The 18,883-nt window shown below is 42.3% G+C and overlaps 1 protein-coding gene and 1 pseudogene across 1 annotated transcript in view; both read right to left on the minus strand.

The window, feature by feature from the left end:
- Window positions 1–18,883, minus strand: part of MYO16 (myosin XVI) — a 419,267-nt gene that overhangs the window by 286,612 nt on the left and 113,772 nt on the right. The gene's annotated exons all lie outside the window — the stretch shown is intronic.
- LOC130835700 (5'-AMP-activated protein kinase subunit gamma-1-like) lies at window positions 15,816–16,809 on the minus strand (annotated as a pseudogene).

Genomic DNA, 18,883 nt, shown 5'->3' on the forward strand with positions numbered 1-18,883 from the left:
ATTTAAATCTGAAAATGAATTGCAAACTAGCGAAGGCAAAATTCTACAATTTAGTAAAATACTGTTCATATTGGATTTTAAATGTTATAGAATCATGGACAATAGTTCAGAGTTTGTGATGAAATGATGATAGCGGAATTAAAAACAACCGACATGCCTGAGGACTGCGTGTTACAAACAATACGTTTTACTACTTCTTTACAAGCTCACACTAGGCAAAAAAAACAAATTAGATGAAACCTACTTCCATAGACACTGTTGCCAAAAGAAAGCCAAATTCATAAAAAAAACCACAATCTGAATGTGTAATTTGTGTTATAACACTTTAGTATAGTAAAATTGAAAAATGTACTTCCCTAAATGTGACCATAAAGCAGAAATGCATACATATTTAATCAAGTGCAATATATGCAAACATAATTATTCCATGTATTTTATTATAGTTGTGATTCTAATTAAAGCTTAATGCATTTTGTTGGTCTTTAAAAATTTCAGTTTTATGGAGGTACTTACAAATAGTGAAATCCACTCTGTAGATGTACAGTTCAATGAGTTTAGTCTACATGTATATAGTTATATACAGTTGGTTATATACATATATGTATTTATTTATATATATGTATTTGTATAACCCACATAACTAGGAACACAGAATTTTCCTCACTCCCAAACAGCTCTTTGTGCCTGCCCTTGAAGTCACTGATCTCCCCAAACCTCCTGCCCCTTGTAACCATGGCTAATTATTTCTTTCACTACAGATTTGCTTTTTCTAAAATGTCATATGAAAGGAATCACAGAGCATGTGGCCTCTTGTCCTGGCTTTACATACGTAACACGTTTCCGAGACTCCTTCATGCTGCTGCGCGGATCCACAGTTTTTATCCCTGAGGCGTGTCCTCCGGTGGGATGCCCTGCACTTTGCCCGTCCATCCACCAAACATTTGGGTTTGTCCAGTCTTTGTCAGTTGTGAATGGAGCTTCTATACACATCCACGTGCAGGTGTTTGTGCCGATATATGACATAGGCTTTCATTTATTTTGGTTGAGTGCCTGCGAGAGACTCCAAACTGTTCCCTCGGTGGCTGACCCACTGGTGCTTCCCCCAGGCATGGGCTGGACTTGTACTTGCTTCACATCCTTGACAGAACTTGTCTTTTTTGTTGTTATTTTTAAATCCATTCCAGAGGGTATGTTAGTGGCTTCTCCCTGTGGCTTTTATTTGCACTTCAATGTGCTCGTTTGGCATAGGAATCCCTTCTTTGGTAAAATATAAGTTCAAATCTCCTATTTTATTTTTGTACTGGATTCTTTGGTGTCATATTATTAAGTCTATATATTTTGGATTTGAGTCTTTTATCAGATACACATGTGGCAAATGTTTTCTCCCAGTATGTTTCTTATCTTCTTATTTTTTAACACTGTGATTCAAAGAATACTTTTTCTCTTATGGGCTGTGCTTCTTGTGTCTTATCTAAAAATTCTTTCCTCTTGATGATCCTTCAAGTATGCATATGTACTCTAACTTACCAGGGAGACTATATAAATCATAACGTCTTTTTTTTTATACATTTTCATTGGAGTATAATAGCTTCGCAATGCTGTTAGTTTCTACTGCACAACAAAGTGAATCAGCCATATTTATACATATATCCCCATATCCCCTGCCTCTAGAACATGCCTGTCTTTAAAACAAAAATAAAAGCAGCCCTTAAAGGAAAAAAAAAATTTTTTTTTAATAAAATAAAATAAAAAATAATAAAAATTCTTTCCTGAACCCAAGGTCAACAAGGTTTGCTCCTAGGTTTGATTCCAGAAATGTTATAGTTTTATGTTTACACTTAGGTCTACAATCCATGGTGAATGGCTTTTTGTACATGGTGCGGTGTATCGGTCAAGGTTCATTATTTTGTTGTATGACTGTTCAAATGTTCCAGCATCCATTTTGAAAAGAACACCTTTCCTCATCCAGTAACTTGGACACCTCTGTTAAAAATCAATTAACCATAGGGACTTTACTGGCCTGGCGGTCCAGTGGTTAACAATCTGCCTTCCAATGCAGGGGACACAGGTTCGATCCATGGTCAGGGAACTAAGATCCCACATGCCCCAGGGCAACTAAGCCTATGCACCACAACTACTGAGCCTGCACACTCTACAGCCCGCGAGCCACAACTAGAGAAAAGCCCATGCACCGCAACGAAGATCCCGCGTGCCACAACTAAGACCTGATGCAGCCAAATAAATAAATAAATAAATATTTTTTTAAAAAATCAACTGACCATATGTGTGCAGGCCTATTTTGGGATGCTCCATTGTGTTGCATTGATATAACAGTTTATTTTTACACCAATATTACATTGTCTTCAATAATGTACTTTCACAGTAAGGCTTGAAATCAAGCAATGTGAGTCCTCCAACTTTGTTTTCTTTTTCAAAATTATCATGGCCATTTGAGGTTCAGTATTTTCATATACATTTTAGAATCTATCTGTCAATTTTTATAAAAATTGTTGGAATTCTGATTAGCATGGTGTTCAAATGGCAAATGAATTTGGGGAGAATTTCCCTAATAACCATGTCAAATTTTGTCATCCATAAGCACAGTATATTTCTCCATTTATTCTGATCATCATTCATTTTCTCATCAGTATTCTGTAGTTTTCAGCATTAAAATCTTGCAAATAATTTTAGATGTATCCTGATATATTACGTATTTCATGCCATTACCAATGTATTTTTATTTCAACCTCTAGTTGTTGACTGTTAGTATACAGAAATACAAATGATGGTTTTATTTATTTATTTATTTTATTTATTATTTTTTGGGGGGTACACCAAGTTCAGTCACAAATGATGGTTTTAGATTAACCCTGATGGGGAGGAAGGGAATAATTCGAAGGGCTTCTTTCAGTAACCACAAGTCTCATGCATTGTTCACAGCCCGTCAGGGCTGTCTTCCACCCGTGCTAGAGTCTAAGAAAATGCGAATCCAGACAGGCTAGTGACTGGGCTGCACTCGGGCTGGCTCTGAGGCAAAAGCAGGAAGAGCTGAAGACCACGTTTAAAGAAACGTGAGGTCAGTTTTATTTCCTTTGAACTCTGGATGATGACGTTTTGTAGTGTTTTAGTCGATGATACTTTCAAGTAGGTGACGGGGCAGGGAAACGTATATTAAAAAGAGGCGGCATGGTACAGTAGAGCTGCAACACCCATACAATTTTGAGTCAGGACCCCTATGAAGTGTGATGCCTGGCTCAGCCACCTCGGGCAGGTTACATAACCGTTCTGTGAAGGTAACCAGTAAGAAAGGCCGTAGTGAGGTGTTACCAGCAGAATGCATGCAACGGGCTTAACGCAATGACCCTGGTACAGGCTGAAGCTTCCGGGATCTACTCACAAGCTAAGAGGTTAGCTTGTTCCTCTTGCGTGGACAGGTGCAGAGGACGAGCGGTTCCGGGGTAACACATGCAGGACCTCCTGCTCAGGGCAAACACAGAATCCACACGGCCTGTTTGCACCAGTTCTCCTTGGCCCCCGTCCCATGGGGGTGGGAGGGGGCAACACAGGGGACCTAAGTGGATGCCTACACAGCATCGTGTTGTGTTGTAGGAGAGAAACCTGGCCAAGAAGCAAGAACTCTTTGAGCAAGAGGCACATTGTACCCAGTAGAGGAGACGCCAGGGCTCCTCTCTTGGAACCGAGCGGTGTGGTCTGCGAGCCTAACTGACCAACTGAGTGAGAACACAGAGGGTGCCCAGGGCCCTTGGCAGGTGTCCCTCCCAAAGCTATAGCATTCATTTAAAACATTCACTACACAAAGGGAATGCCTAGAAAACATCTGTGTCCAGATCTGCTTGAATACCGTCAAGTGATATGGTCTTCACAAGCTTCAAAGAGGCCTTATTTCTTCCGCGAGCAGCGCTGGAACAAGGCCTGTCTGCTTTCCCTTCCATTCATCGTGCCTGGAGCTCCAACATCGTGCCCTGTGCTTCTCTGACTTGAGAGCCCTTCACGTACTGGAAGACAGTTGTGGCTCCCCGATATTTTCTATAATGTGAGTGAAACGCTTGGAAAACACTAATACATTACATGGCACTTAATGTGTGACAGTGTCTGTTCCAAGTACTACACACATATTCGCTCTTTATTTGAGAACAGCACCAAAAGGCATACATTATTTTTAGGCCCATTCTATAGATGAGTAAACTGAGGGCCAGAGAGGAGAAAATTGTGCTCTGGAGACACAGGGAGCAGTAGCGGAGCTGGGATTTGCGCTCCAGAGTCTGTGTTCTCAACCTCCGTGTCATGCCACCTACATCTAAAAGTCCATGCTCGCACCTACCAAAATATTTCCTTCCTCATCTCCCCTTACACCTACCATCTCCCTTTTTCTCATTGTCAAGAAATTACAAAGCAAACAACAATGACAAAAAAACTAAAGAGAGGTTTTGCATACACTGAATCTTTTGAGTGTAAAGCAATTAATAAAGCAGTAGATTAGTCAATGTAGAAACTAGGAAGATAGCTTACAAAATAAGTAAAATCAACTATAAAGGATTCCTATGAAGAAGAATTGGTGAGTTTACTAAAACAGCTGAAATACTCCTTTAGTATCCTAAATCTAACCACTGTGTTAATAGCAGGCTCCTTGAAAGATACCCTTGAAAAGAAGAATGGTCCAGGAACACAGTGACCTCATTCCAAGTCAGTTTTTACTTCAATTTGGCTACTACCTAACCTTCTAAGACCTTCAAAATCTCTGGGCCACAGTGCCACTTTTGCTAAATGCGGGAATTAGAATATCTAAATGTATTTCAAGTGCTACAGTTCCATCATGCTAACACGTAATCTCTTTTTGTATATTTTTTCCCCTGCATTAAAAAAACACATTTATACGCTCAATAACATCATCGGTTATACCGTCTAGGATCAACTACTAACAATAATTGCAAGCAGCCAGTTACAAATACTCTCATTCATGTAAGAAAAAAATGACTGAATAATTCAGTCAGATTGGATGCCAACACATTAAAAGTCATGCAGGTCTTTATGAAAGTTGAAAACATGTACCTCGGCTGATGGCATGTGATAATATTTTCAACATCTGTGGATCAATTTTTCTTTAGATTTCTATTCTACTTTTTAAATAAACACGTTTTACACATAATCATTGTGATTAACAACAGCATTCATATGTTGACTTCTATATATCTAAATTATCCATTCGTAGAATATAAACATGTATTAAAATGCTATTCTTCTAGAAAAAAGGAATAATCTTAAAGTAATCATTGGGATTTTAATACTCATTAAACATTTATCAATTATGGCAAAATATTTATAAGATTAATTTAAAAAAATTGCAATTATATAGAAAGAAGAATTCAACTTAATAAACAAGAAGAAACATATAAAGGGTAAGGAGAAATATGCCAAAGGAATAGATAGTGATGTCATCAAATGTGCACTCGTGCTGAAGAAAGAGGTACCAGTGCCCTCATCTTAACTGGACTTTAGACATGCTCCTCCCCACTCTGGACCCCTGACCTCTCCCTTCTTAGAGAACTTACTTTAAAGAACTTACAATTATAAATGTTTTTCTCTGCCCCTTTGAGATGTAAATCCCTCTCAGGCTTACAACCCAGGAACTCTTTCTCCAGGACCTGAGAGCCACCCTTTTGAGATGCAATCATCATGAAGATGGTGTCCCTGGCTTCGAGTCTCTGCGGGAGGGCAGGAGCCCAACTTCATAAACTCCAGTGAAGAAACTCATGCCTTGTCACGCTGACCAACCACTGCACAGCTTCCTCCAGCACTTTTGCTCTAAGCCGGGCACTAACAAGCTTTCTAGCTCTGGTTTCAGGGAGTTGAGCTCAATCTCTCTTCTGCACTGCTATACTCTTGAAAAGTCTTTCTTGTGTCTTTAACTATTCTGGTGCAATTTTTCTTTGACACTAATGAGAGATTATTTTCATGCTTCTATATGTTATTATGCATTTTCCACATTTTCTTCAATGAAAAAATATTCTGATTATAAAAAAATATTCTGATTATAAAAAATGAAATTATTAGGGCTAGACGTTTATCAGCAAGAAAGAAAAAAACAGGATTAAATAGTATATTTTCTAAAAGAAGGCTTTGGGTAAAGCAGACACCATAAACATAAAAGGAAAGTGTTATCATCCAAGGCTACTTTAGATGAATGCAGGAGAGAGAACTTTACCTGGACTGTGGACGAAATTACATGGGACTATCCCAGCAGACACCCAATTTCTAAACTCTACTGAATTTATTCAAGACTAACTTATTTCCATAAACATAAAAAGCATTTCATGCAGAGCAAAGTGCCTCTAGGAACCAGGATTTTATTTTCTGAAAATCGAAACAGGAACATAATAAAACTAACGAAGGTGACAATTATTGCCCATTATAGCAAAAGCAATTTTAGAAAACTAAAGAGAACACATAAAATTGACTATATCAAGATATATTAGGCCAAGAAGGGAAAAATATTAGTAGAAAAAAAAATGTGAAGAAGTGGCATATGTGACTCTGTTATTTTGATGGTTAAAGTAATGGACCAGATAGATAGTTCTCAATTTTAATCCTAGGAACATAGCTACATAAATTACTTGTTATAGAGAATTGGTGTTTTTCTGCATCAGTAAAATAAAATAATGATCCAAAGATTGATGCTGAATGAAACAATTCTTGGAAGTTTTGAATTAATTGCTATCTTTGGCCCCCCAAAATGACTTTAGTTTTTGTAAGAGAAAAAACTTACAACTTAAAAAAACATTTTGGTAGAATATTAATTGTATCTAAAACACAAAATTTTCAACATGTCACTTTTGGTTGGATTGGAAATCATGTTATTTTTTAAGAAATCTCATATTCATCTTAGTGGTTCTCAGCAGGTATTTGCAAAGAAATTTTGTTAAATGCCTAGATTAAAATAAGTTGAATCCAGAAGCTGTAGGCATTATGAATGGAGCTTCTGAATATGTCGAGAGTTACATTTGCTAGAGGTGACTCGCTAGCGTATATTTATTTTGCTGCATAGGTATATAACAAATGATGTTTATATGAAACAACATTATCATTTATTTAAATCAAAGAGATGTTTAATGATCTACTGCATTTTCTTTTTAGTACGGAAATTCGATACAATTTGGTAAACCTTACTTACGTTACCAGAGCAAGCACCCAAACAAAGACACACACACACACACACACACACACACACACTCTCTCTCAGTCTACAATATAAGAGAAGAAAATAAAGAGTGTATGTGGCAGTGGATGGAACAAGCCACCTTGAAAGGTAGTGAGCGCTCATCAATGGAGCTGTTTCCAACCCAGAAAAGAAAGAGAAATGGGACGCCTACCCTTTCCCTCCACCTTCACCTAAAGAGAGTCTGCTTCTCCACCAATATTGGAAGGCTGGCAAGTTGCCCAACATCTTTAAGGAATAATGTGAATGGTTTAAATTGGAAACGAGATTAAACAATTCTTAACGTCTCATTATGTCCTATATTCCGACATTTCTCTCTGTCCCCTACTGGACTACAGAATCCCTACCTAAGTGTAAATTCGTAGGGAATTGACTGACAGCTTTAGCAGGTACATTCTTCAGATTTTTAGCAATGTAGTCATAATATTTGATTAGGAAACAGGCTGGATGTCTTGTAGAACTTATTACTAAAAGAAAGAATTTTGTGTACATCAAATGAGGTTTTAGATGCAAGAGCCCTTTAAACTCTAAAGGGCTATATGAATTAGCATGGGTGAAATAACTGTCCACTTAATTTCTTTCTTTAAAATATTAATCTGAAATGAAACAGCACAAGAAATTTTATCCTAGAGTTCCCTGATTCTACATAAGTAAAATATAAATTGCCAATTGGGACACTTTTAAGCTGAAAGAGAGCTTTATTAACAACTCTGCTAGATAAATAGGCATTCACTAGAACTGGACCAAACCAGGACATCTGGTCACGCTACTTATGGGAAACTTCTGACCGTGATGGATTAAAAAGTTGTTAAGGTCATAAAAAGCCACAAGGAACATTAAGACACACTGGAGAGTCAGAGTATTATCATTACCACAACTTTTCTGAGTAGGGCACGGTGTCCCAAGTAAGACACCCCAAGGGTATAACAGCTGTGGTATCAGGCAGTATTGCCTTAGACTGCGTCAATCAGAAACTGACTAGTATCATAGGGAAATGAAGGATTATTTTTGTCGTAAAACAAGAAAGCCAGAAATACACAGCCCGGGAATGCTAACCACCTCAAGGAGAGGTTCCAGGACCTTGATCCCTTGTAGCTTCCTGTTCTATGTTCTCAGAAAGTCACCTTCATCCTTTGGTTTCAGAAACACTTGGCATCTCCAGGTAACACATGTATGTCCCAGGCAGGATGGTGTTAGAAGGACACAAAACAACAAGGCTGACCAGACACATCTGTCCCTTTTCTCAGGAGAACAGCAGCTTCCCTAGAAGCCCTACCCTGTTAGACTCGCTAGATTTAGTGAACCAAATGCACTGCTCAGGCCTTACCGGTACATGGAGAAGGGAAATCAGGTGACATGTGAGTGCTGGTATGGCACCCAGCAAGCAGTGGGTGAACCTACTTTCTAAGCAAGGTGGATCAAACTATGCTGAGGGCTTTGTTTTGTTGAACTGGTCCAAGTAGCACAGGAATTTGTGTGGTTGAGGGGCCCTAGTAACTACAGGGCCTTTGCTCTGCTGAGAGGCCTTCGCAGGTTTGGTCCAGAACTAATGACTGGACACCAGGAATCCAGACAAAGCCCCTGGTTCTCCCCCTCCTGCACATCCTCCCAAGCGATGCTCGACTTTGCCACTAAAAGGCACTGATAGAGCTTAAAACAATATCATTTTGAAAGGTTCCCTCCCAGCCGGCACCCATTCTATAGGACCAGGATAGAGCACCTTCCGTCTCAGCTCTGCCCGGAGGAATTAAAAAGGGCGCCTAGGTGACCAAGTGGCTAGAAGACATTCTATTTAACATCAGAGCAGAGCTCTGGGTTAAGTTAAAAGTCATCAGCACTGGGTCCAGGCCTTCCCCAAAGCTTCCTGACAATAGAAGCCAGGAACAAAAATTCCACCCCCTGCATCGTGGGACGATGCACCTGTGCCCCGCTCAGCAGTCCTGATGAGCCTGTGTACGGAAAGGCCAAGACTCAGCGTGCACTAAAGCCTGGTGTCTTAGTTCCCGGTGTTATAGGCAGGCAGTGGCCAGTGGGTGCATCAGCTGCCTTTCTTCTGGGGCTCAGATGCGGAGCCAACACTGCCTCTCCTTTATATTTCCTTAATGTTATCTGTTTCTCATTCTCTGAAGACTGACCACGTCCGATCAACATCTATTGATACAGGAGGAAGTTTGAGAACAATCTACAATGAGGAATGCTTATTTTTTTTTCCTTTTGGGTTAACCTAAGACAGAACCAGTTGGGCAAAGATACGCCACCACGGATCTGTTGAGCATCCCACGGCCCAGTTACAGAGCGTGATGCCTTGAGCTGAGTGCCGACGTCAGGGGTTTAACTAAAACTGCTTTCTTTAAATGAAGCTTGCATAATGAGAGTTCACTGCAAACCTCATTTCTGCTCAAAAGAAGAAAGTCTCTAAATAAGACAGTGTCCTTTTTCAATGATAAGTTCCAACAATTCTGAAACGGGCTTACCTATTATTTCTTCCACACATGAAGCCAGTGTGGAAGGTGAATGCTTCTCATCACTGAAAACACTGAACGGTAGTAACAAAGTTCAATCTAAATGCAAGGGCCCCGGTGGAAGTGCTTTGTATGTCTGGGTCTCAATGTTTACTCTCACAAATCCCTACGGGTGACGTTTTAATAAAACCCAAGTTGTCACCCGCCAGCCACAGCACGAGAGCTTCCAAATGACTCTGGAGAATCAGGGCTGGGAGTCTGATGCTGGGTTGGGCTTTATCGCAGGTAGTGCTATTTTACTACAGAATGTTCCCCGAAGCTGCGGTGAATTGGAAAATGCTCAGGTCACGCAGGGTCATAGCATATTTACAAGAACAACTGTCTCATGGGAGTAACCAGAGGTGTGGTGTTCAACCAGCCGGGCAAGGGAATCAATGGCTGTAGCATCAGGTACCTAAGGGTCTTAGAGCAAAATGGACTTTGCAGTACGGATTCTCCAAGCAAGCATTCTGGTCTAAATCACAGGGGATATTTCCACAGGGTTTAAACACAGGTTAAAGGCTATCTCTCACTTACGCAAATTTTTTTGACGTGTACCATTTTTAAAGTCTTTGTTGACTTTGTCACAATATTGCTTCTGTTTTATGTTTTGGTTTTTTGGCGGCAAGGCATATGAGATCTTAGCTCCCTGACCAGGGATCGAACCTGCACCCCCTGCATTGGAAGTCGGAGTCTCAACCACTGGACCACCAGGGAAATCCTGTATGCAAATGGCTTTCAGATCAGCAATGGTAAGACTGTGCACACCATGCATCCCTCCTGAGCTGTTTCTGCCTTAGGGAGGAGGATATGAACCAAGAATCCAAAGACATGGGGTCTAACTGCAGCTACCAATGCGCAGCTATACCCTTAAGTCTGTCACACCTCTGCGCTTCTGTTTCTCTGTAAATAAAATGTGGATAATTATGTCAATCCATCTTAAGTCATGGAATTTAAATAAAGATAGATGGAAATTATTTTTGAAATTGCTTTGAAATGCAAATCGTATCTATTTTCAATGGCGCGACAAAGGCCGTAGAAGAAATCCCTGTGCAGACATGAGTTGGCTTGTTTTTGAAGGTATGCGGGTTGCGCCTGCTTCATGAAACGTGGCACCTTCCGGGTTTCTACTAAAAGCCTATTCTGAGCCTGTGGAGGGTCTCAGGCTTCACTGAGGTCAAGGAGGGCACATTCATAAATCACGGTGTGCCGCCCAAACATCCCTGCAGGGTATTTCCCCTCACCAGGGCCCCCTGCTGACACCACATCCTGGCACCAGCCCCTCTCCCACGTTGCCCGAAGCCCTGCTCAGTGCTGGGTCCTCCCAGATTTTTCCAGGTCCCAAGCAGAACAGCACCTTTTCTCCATCCCAAGTGCATCACGGCTGAGAAGCCCCGAGACCCTTCTGCCAAGCACCTAATCCAAGTATTCACCCAACCAAAGCAGGTCTTCTCTGAGACTGGGTTTTCTTTCCAGTTGCTTAGAAAATACGATTTTCTCCATATGGTCATAACTAGTTTAAAAGCATCAAACAGGAGGCCTATTTCTATTGTCCCAGCTTATAGCTAGAAGGGTTTCGCTCCTCAGAGGAGGTTGCTGACAGGTCACAGATGAATGAGGAGCATCTTTTGTTTTCCTTTCTGCCATTTCTCAAGCACTATGTCGTATTACCATGGTCAGATACCGCGCCACAAACTTTGGAGATATTAGCTCACTTAGTCGTCAAGAAGAAGCCCATGAGACAGTTCCCCTCCTCATCACCCCGTGCTGAACTGCAGTGCATTTCTGACAGGGAGGGACCACCTAGAGTCAGCACGAACCCCTCAAGTTAAGGGCGCCGTCCCCAACAAGGCTGCCCCACTTCAGCTGTCAGCCACATGTTTGGGCACCCCCAGACCTCCTGCACTTCTGACCGACTAGCTACAAACTCGGGTGTTCCCTCAACCCTTCTCAGGTTTGAGAAGCCACTCAAATGACACACAGAACTCAAAAAAGCTCTATACCTACTATTACAGCTTCGTGGTGAAGGACAGAAAGCAGGACAAGATAAACAAATAGACACCAAGGGCAAGGTCTTGGAGGGTCCTGAACTCAGAGCTCCTGTGCCCTCTTCCCATGGGGTAAGGGAACTTATTCTCCCAGGGTACTGATATGTTTACTAACCAGGAACAGGGGTGAGGCTGCCTCAAAGCCCCAGTCCTTAAATCACATCATTGGTTTTTAGACACTCAGAGTGAGCAAGGTCACAGGGTTGGACGGATAACTTGGTGGACAGATGGAAAATAATGGCCCCATCTTTTTAATTGTTTTTTTTCACCATGCAGCTTGCAAAATCCTAGTTCTCAGACCAGGGATTGAACCCGGGCCCTCGGCAGTGAAAGTGTGGAGTCCTAACCACTGGACAACCAGGGAAGTCCCACAGCGGCCTCATCTTGTTCCACCCCCACGCACAGCTCTGACTGGAAAGCAGACTCACAGCAGATTGTACTGCGAGTAACCTTCTCACTCGTCACCTCTGCAGAAGGGACTTCTCTTTCTCATCCCACACTGTCTTCTCCAGTTGTCACACTACACACGTATCCTAAATCGACAGTGTTCCACACCTAAAGCTGACAGACCATAACTGAAACTCGCATCAATCATTTCCTCTTTAAAGCCAAGTTAGAAGTGTCAGAATTACGGGTGAAAATGACCTCCTTACAGAAACAACGTCAGACTGATTACATGGGTGTGACGTGAGTCAAGTCACTGAAGCTCTGGGTCTCGGACAGGGGTGTATAAAACAGGGAGAGAAATACAAATTTCCTCCAGGCGCTGCTATGAGGGTTACATGAAATGATCCCTGTAACACACTCTGCACAAGTCCTGATGCCTGGCAAATGCTCAAAACCTATCAGTTGTCATCATTGTTTATATTATGAATAAGTGAAAACCCGCAAGTGTTTCGTGAACTACTCTACTCCATATAGACATCGTGTGGAATTTTTGTGGATTCCAACTCAAGGACTCCATGGAAGAGACTATTAGGAGCAAAAGCCGGCATCTATCAGAACGTCTTAGCGATTAAAAACCCTAGGAGAGCATTTCCACGTTCAAACACCAAAGGGCACATTCGGCAACAGCTGTTTCATTAGCAGCAATAACAGTCAATGAGGCACTGAGACAGCTAAGGATGGAAAAGACAGGCAGCGAGGAGGCACCCCATCAGCAGGAGGGAAAACGGAGCACGAGGAGCAGCCACGTGGGGGAAGAGTCGTTTGCAGGTTTAGTGAAGAGAGAGCAAGCCTAAAAGCTCTACACACAGAGACCCGATGGAGAATGTTATAGTTGGCAGGACCTTTGGAGTTCAATCTAACCTGCTCATTTTGAGACATGAACTTGAAACTCAGGCAACTAACTAAGACACCTTAGTGATGTCCAGTGGATAGTGAAACCATGGAATATGGGATTTCCTATTGATTAAAGGTTGAACTAAAGATAGGCAGTTGCTACTAACTCTGGTGCATGGTGGAAGGGACGTTTTTACTAAAGATAGGCAGTTGCTACTAACTCTGGTGCATGGTAGAAGGGACGTTTTTATTCGGGCTAAACCATGATTTAAAACACAAAACGCTTGCAGAACAATCAATACAAGTTGGCAGCAGAAAGGGAATTTGACTTGTATGCTGAGATATTAGAAAGTAAACCACTCAATTATTTTTAAAATTTTAGCAAAATGCATTCCGGGAAAAGGGAAAAGAAACGAGTCAACTTTGCAACGCAGGAAAAAAAAAAGAAGCTGAGGTTAAAAATAGCGAAGAAAGATGCACCAGCACGATTCAGATGAGGTTTTACAAGTTAAATCTTCAGCACGAGGATGAGAGAGAAAAAATGGGGAACAAAAAACTTATTGAAGAAAAGCGATAGGTTATATGAGGAAAGGAGAAGAGGTTTTAATTCCAATTCTTTCCAATTCTATGCTTCTCATATCAACGAATATGTCCTGTTCTGTCCTGGACAAAATAAGGAAAGAGGAAAAATAAGGCAAAAGGAAGAGTCTGCAGGGGATTGCAGCAATGCCGAGGAGAGAAGAGAAACAGAGACCCAATCCCTCCCCAAACACTGGGTATCACCGCTGACTCTCACAGCTGGTCTGTGAAGAAATGCCACTGTGTAAATGATCCCTGAGAGACTTTTCAAGAAATACATTTCTCTTTCCTGTCAATCATGTCAGTCCTCTGATTCACTGCCTACATGTTCTCTATCAAAATAAGGGCGTTTTTGAAAATGTCCCTACATAGCTCCATAAATTGTTGCCCAAAATCAATCCCCACTGTGATACTGTGATAAAATCAACATGCTTTTTTCTTCCTCCTCAACAATACACACGTTTATCAGCTTTAAAGAAAGTGTTGTCCTTTGTAATGTCTCTGGGTTTGTTTATAGAAGAGACCTCAAATATCCCCACTTTTCTTTCTCATACTCAAACAAGGTCTGAAAGTCGATTACAGAAATTAAGCTTTTCTGCATTAAAATATAAGTGTACCTAGTTACTTCATCACATCTCTTTGCTCCAGTTCATATTTATTTATAACACTATAAAGATGAAATCATGAATGATAAAAGAAATTTTACAAAGTTGCTTAGTTGTCGTTGTTTTTTACTATTATACTTCATTTATGGATAAGATTATATATATATATATATTATAAATTTATTTTTATTTCTTTACTGTTGGCTGCACTGGGTCTTCGTTGCAGTGCACAGGCTTTCTCTAGTTGCAGTGCGCAGGCTTCTCATTGTGGTGGCTTCTCTTGTTGTGGAGCATGGGCTCCAGGCACGCGGGCTCAGCAGTTGTGGCACGCAGGCTCAGTAGTTGTGGCTCACGGGTTTGGTTGCTCTGCAGCATATGGGATCTTCCCAGACCAGGGATCGAACATGTGTCCCCTACAGGCAGGTTCTTAACCACTGCACCACCAGGGAAGTCCCCAAAGTTGCTTAGTTTCTAAACTAAACAAGTCTACCTATCATTTTTGCAGAATTAAAAAAAAACCCTAATATTGTAATTGAGTTGTACTTTAATATGATTTTCAATTCTATCCCTAAAGACTTCAATGAAGAGGTCAAATTTCAATGTACAGTTATTTAAAAGTTTCAAAGCTTTGTTCAATGTCAACAAGAGAAAAATGTAATTAAAACAATCATACTTCACTGCATAGAACAAATAAGCCACCGATTAATCCATTTAAAACACATAGTTCAATCAAAAATATAAAAAACAGTACAAAGTACTTTTTTTTGGCAGATTGGTTGATTTGCTTTCTTTTATTTTTTTAAAGCAGAAAAACCTAAAGCTATAGACACATAAATAAGTTAACGTATCTAAAAATAACTTATTATGAAAGAATTTGGTTTTAACTCAAACTTTAACGTTGTTTGTTTGTTTGTTTATTTATTTATTTATTTATTTTACCATGAAGAGGTTCCTGTCATTTTAATTAGGTTTGCCACGAAAAGCAATAACCTCCGCTAACCACTCTGCCCTCCCCCTCCCCCTAACTCTCATCTCCCTTCATATGCATACAGCACAGGAACCCAAAGGCCCTCCTCCCCGTGATCCTCCCCACTCCCATTATGGGAAGAGATGCCACTGAATGGACTCAGCCTTCTCCATACAGCATGAAACAGGATGAATAAAAATATCTCTATGAAGAGTTTTCTTGTGCCTATTACCTTAGGGTGGAGTCAGGGACAGAGATAGAGGCAAAGGCTGGGTGAGGTCTGGGGATCTCTTAGAGACCAGAATTTGCCTGAGAAGCACAGAGCCCATAGTTCACCCAGAAAAGGGGCTATGTCTAAAGAGGACAGGGGCTGGGATGGGCTAGGCTGAACGTTTTCTTCAAGGGTGAGGATAAGGACGGCTAAAAATCCATTCTCCTTCCTCCCCCACACGTTCCCTCACTTCCGTGTAGAAGGGCAGGGGGCTCCCCGGCAGGAAACAGAGTCACAGTTCTCTGAAGGTTTCATCTGTGGTTCCCAGAGCTTTGGGCAGGCAGTGAGCGGGGCACATCCCCTGGTGCTGCACGACCCCTTCCCCCGGCTCAGGGCTTCTCTCCGCCTGTGAGCACCAGGGCCTGCAAGATGTCAGACGGTGATACAGTTCCCTTGACCACATCATTCTCATCCACCGCTACAAGTCGGTGAACCTCTGCTTCTACCAGCCTGTTGATGATGGTTTCCAGAGTCGCATGCGGGTATTAACACTTGAGGACACCCTCAAAGTAATGTGATCGATGTTGCAGGGCTTTGGTCACTGACACATCTAGGTTGTTGCAGGTCTCTTCTGCTGCCAGATTGATAACATCAAACTTGGAGGAGATCCACCACACGCCCTTTCTCATCCACCACTGGCAGGGCTGAGACTCGGTGCTGTACAAAGACGCCCAGAGCCACGTAGACAGGGGTAGTAGTGCGGACCATAGCAGTGTTGGCATAGGTGCCAATCTGTAGCTCTTCCAGAGACTGAGACATGAGCTCTGGCTTGGGGAACTCAGTGATAAACAACTTGAGGGATTTGAGGATGCGCGTGTGGGTGAGGATGTACAAGGTGTTGCCTGATTCTGGGTCAGTAACTGGCAGCCCGTGGATCTTGTTTCGAATTAATGAAGAGACAGCATCACACAAGCTGGCATTAGGAGCAATGCAGACAAGTGGTTTAAAGGAGTCCTGTAGGTACACCTCTCTCCAAGTTTCTCTCTCGCGTTCTTCCAGCTCACAGATCTGTACCAAGGCTGATTTACAGTAGCGGTGCAGGATATGGATGAAGTCAGTGATGGTCAGCATGCCCACAAAACGTTGCTTCTTACTGTCCCACAAAGCGGCAGCTCGGACACCGTTAGTCACCAAAGCGAAGAAAGCTTTCTTCACCGGAAGGGAAGCGTCAGATACAACCAATTTTGAGCTTGTGGGAATCACGTCATAGCATCGACGAGACTTCATGAAGGAAGTATACGCGTTATTGTTGGATTCTGGAGTCTCCAGAGGATGCTCATTTTCCAGGGCTGAGTAGCTATCTGAAGATGTCACCGCCTCCATCGCGAGAGACGCCGGCTGGGTTCCTTAGCTTTAGGAAGCTCGCCCGGGGCAGGGGGCGGAGAAGGCCCCGCCCCACGTCCCTTTAACGTTGTTTATATTTTAACAGCTCTTTACTTGGAAGCCCATGACATAATCTTAAAAGTAAAATGGAAGGTATCGGGTATGGATTTTTTTATTTTTTTGGCACACGGGCTTAGTTGCTCCGTGGCATGTGGGATCTTCCTGGAGCTGGGATCGAACCCGTGACCTCTGCATTGTCAGGCGGATTCTTAACCACTGCGCCACCTAGGAAAGCCCTTTTTTTTTTTTTTTTTTTTTTTACTTATTTATTTTTTTGTTTTCGGGTATGGATTTTAATAGCAACGTCTGGAAAGTAAAATTCTTCCATAGCAAATATCTGTATTATTCCTCTCATTCCAGTGATATCAGGAATATAAAATATTTATATAAATATAAAAATGTAAAGAGCAAGGTCAACATATTCTAACCATTAATTCCAGGCCACTTGGAATGTATTTTATGAGGAAACCATTCTTGAATCCAACTTTTGTTTCTACGTATGGCTTTCCCACATAAATGTGATACCATTTTTTCCCACCTGTGCAAATTGGCGAGGGGTAAGGTGGTGCAGGAGTGAATGACCTGGGCTCTGATTGCTGGGCGACAAATCTTGACCTGTCATGTCGCAGCTCTGTAACCTTGGGAAAGTAAGACAATCTGAACAGCGCTTTGAAAATGGACTAAGATCACCTGTGAAATCCTTAGCCCAGTGTCTGATGCACACATCAAGCTCTTTTTCAACACAGTTAAAACATCAAATCCAATAATGAATCTATTTTAGTATTACGTAGAGGTCCACGCATTCATGCCTGACTTGAGCCTCTGAATTATCTAGAGTGGTTTTCAACTGAACGTGTTTCTGATGCCCGTGATGGGGCCGGCCCTGAAACAAGCCTTTTCCCCTCGGCTCACGTACGCGACGTGACGGCCTCGTGATGCATCTGCTGGAAACATGTCTTCCACCTCCTGGGAAGGGAAATTGACTCGTGCTGCCTGTGGGCGTGCCTCTACACCTGCGGACCGCGAGGAATTCTCTGATGGATGAACTGGGGCTGTGTCTCTTTAGTTCCTCCCTTCTTGGAGCAAGCCTCCTGGGAAGGGAAATTGACTCATGCTGCCTGTGGGCGTGCCTCTACACCTGCGGACCGCGAGGAATTCTCTGATGGATGAACTGGGGCTGTGTCTCTTTAGTTCCTCCCTTCTTGGAGCAAGCCTCCTGGGAAGGGAAATTGACTCATGCTGCCTGTGGGCGTGCCTCTACACCTGCGGACCGCGAGGAATTCTCTGATGGATGAACTGGGGCTGTGTCTCTTTAGTTCCTCCCTTCTTGGAGCAAGCCTCCTGGGAAGGGAAATTGACTCATGCTGCCTGTGGGCGTGCCTCTACACCTGCGGACCGCGAGGAATTCTCTGATGGATGAACTGGGGCTGTGTCTCTTTAGTTCCTCCCTTCTTGGAGCAAGCCTCCTGGCAGAGACCACAACGTGTCCTCCTCCTGCCTGCTCGGAGCCTTGTCTGGGGAGCCCCTCACTTGGGAGATCTCATCTGGCTCATAGCAGCCAGGGAGCTATAGCTGATCAAGCTGCCAAATAACAGAACAACTTCATAAACCTTTCCAGCCGCCACACGCAGTCACGTCCTCTGATGCATCCTGCATCCCTGAGCAGCTGTGATTTGGCCTCCATCTCTACTGTTTGACTACTTCTCAGACGGTCCACCACCCAGATGGTGCTTTTTATTCAGGGAATCGTCAAATGCGCCAATGTCAGACGTAATCGTCATTGCTGGACAAAACACGGGTTCAGAGGGAGAGGAAGTACTTCCTCAAGGTCCCACTGCTTATATACAGCAGATTTTGGTTTGGGGGCCTGAAATGTTTTTTTTCTTTATGTATTTATTTGTCTTATTGAGATATAATCTACACAGCACAAAAGTCACACTTTCAAGGTGTACATGGCAGTGCTTTTCAGCACATACACAAATGTGTGTAGCCATCACATCTACTTTCAGAACAT

Source organism: Hippopotamus amphibius, chromosome 14, assembly GCF_030028045.1.
Source record: "Hippopotamus amphibius kiboko isolate mHipAmp2 chromosome 14, mHipAmp2.hap2, whole genome shotgun sequence".
NCBI lineage: Eukaryota > Metazoa > Chordata > Mammalia > Artiodactyla > Hippopotamidae > Hippopotamus > Hippopotamus amphibius.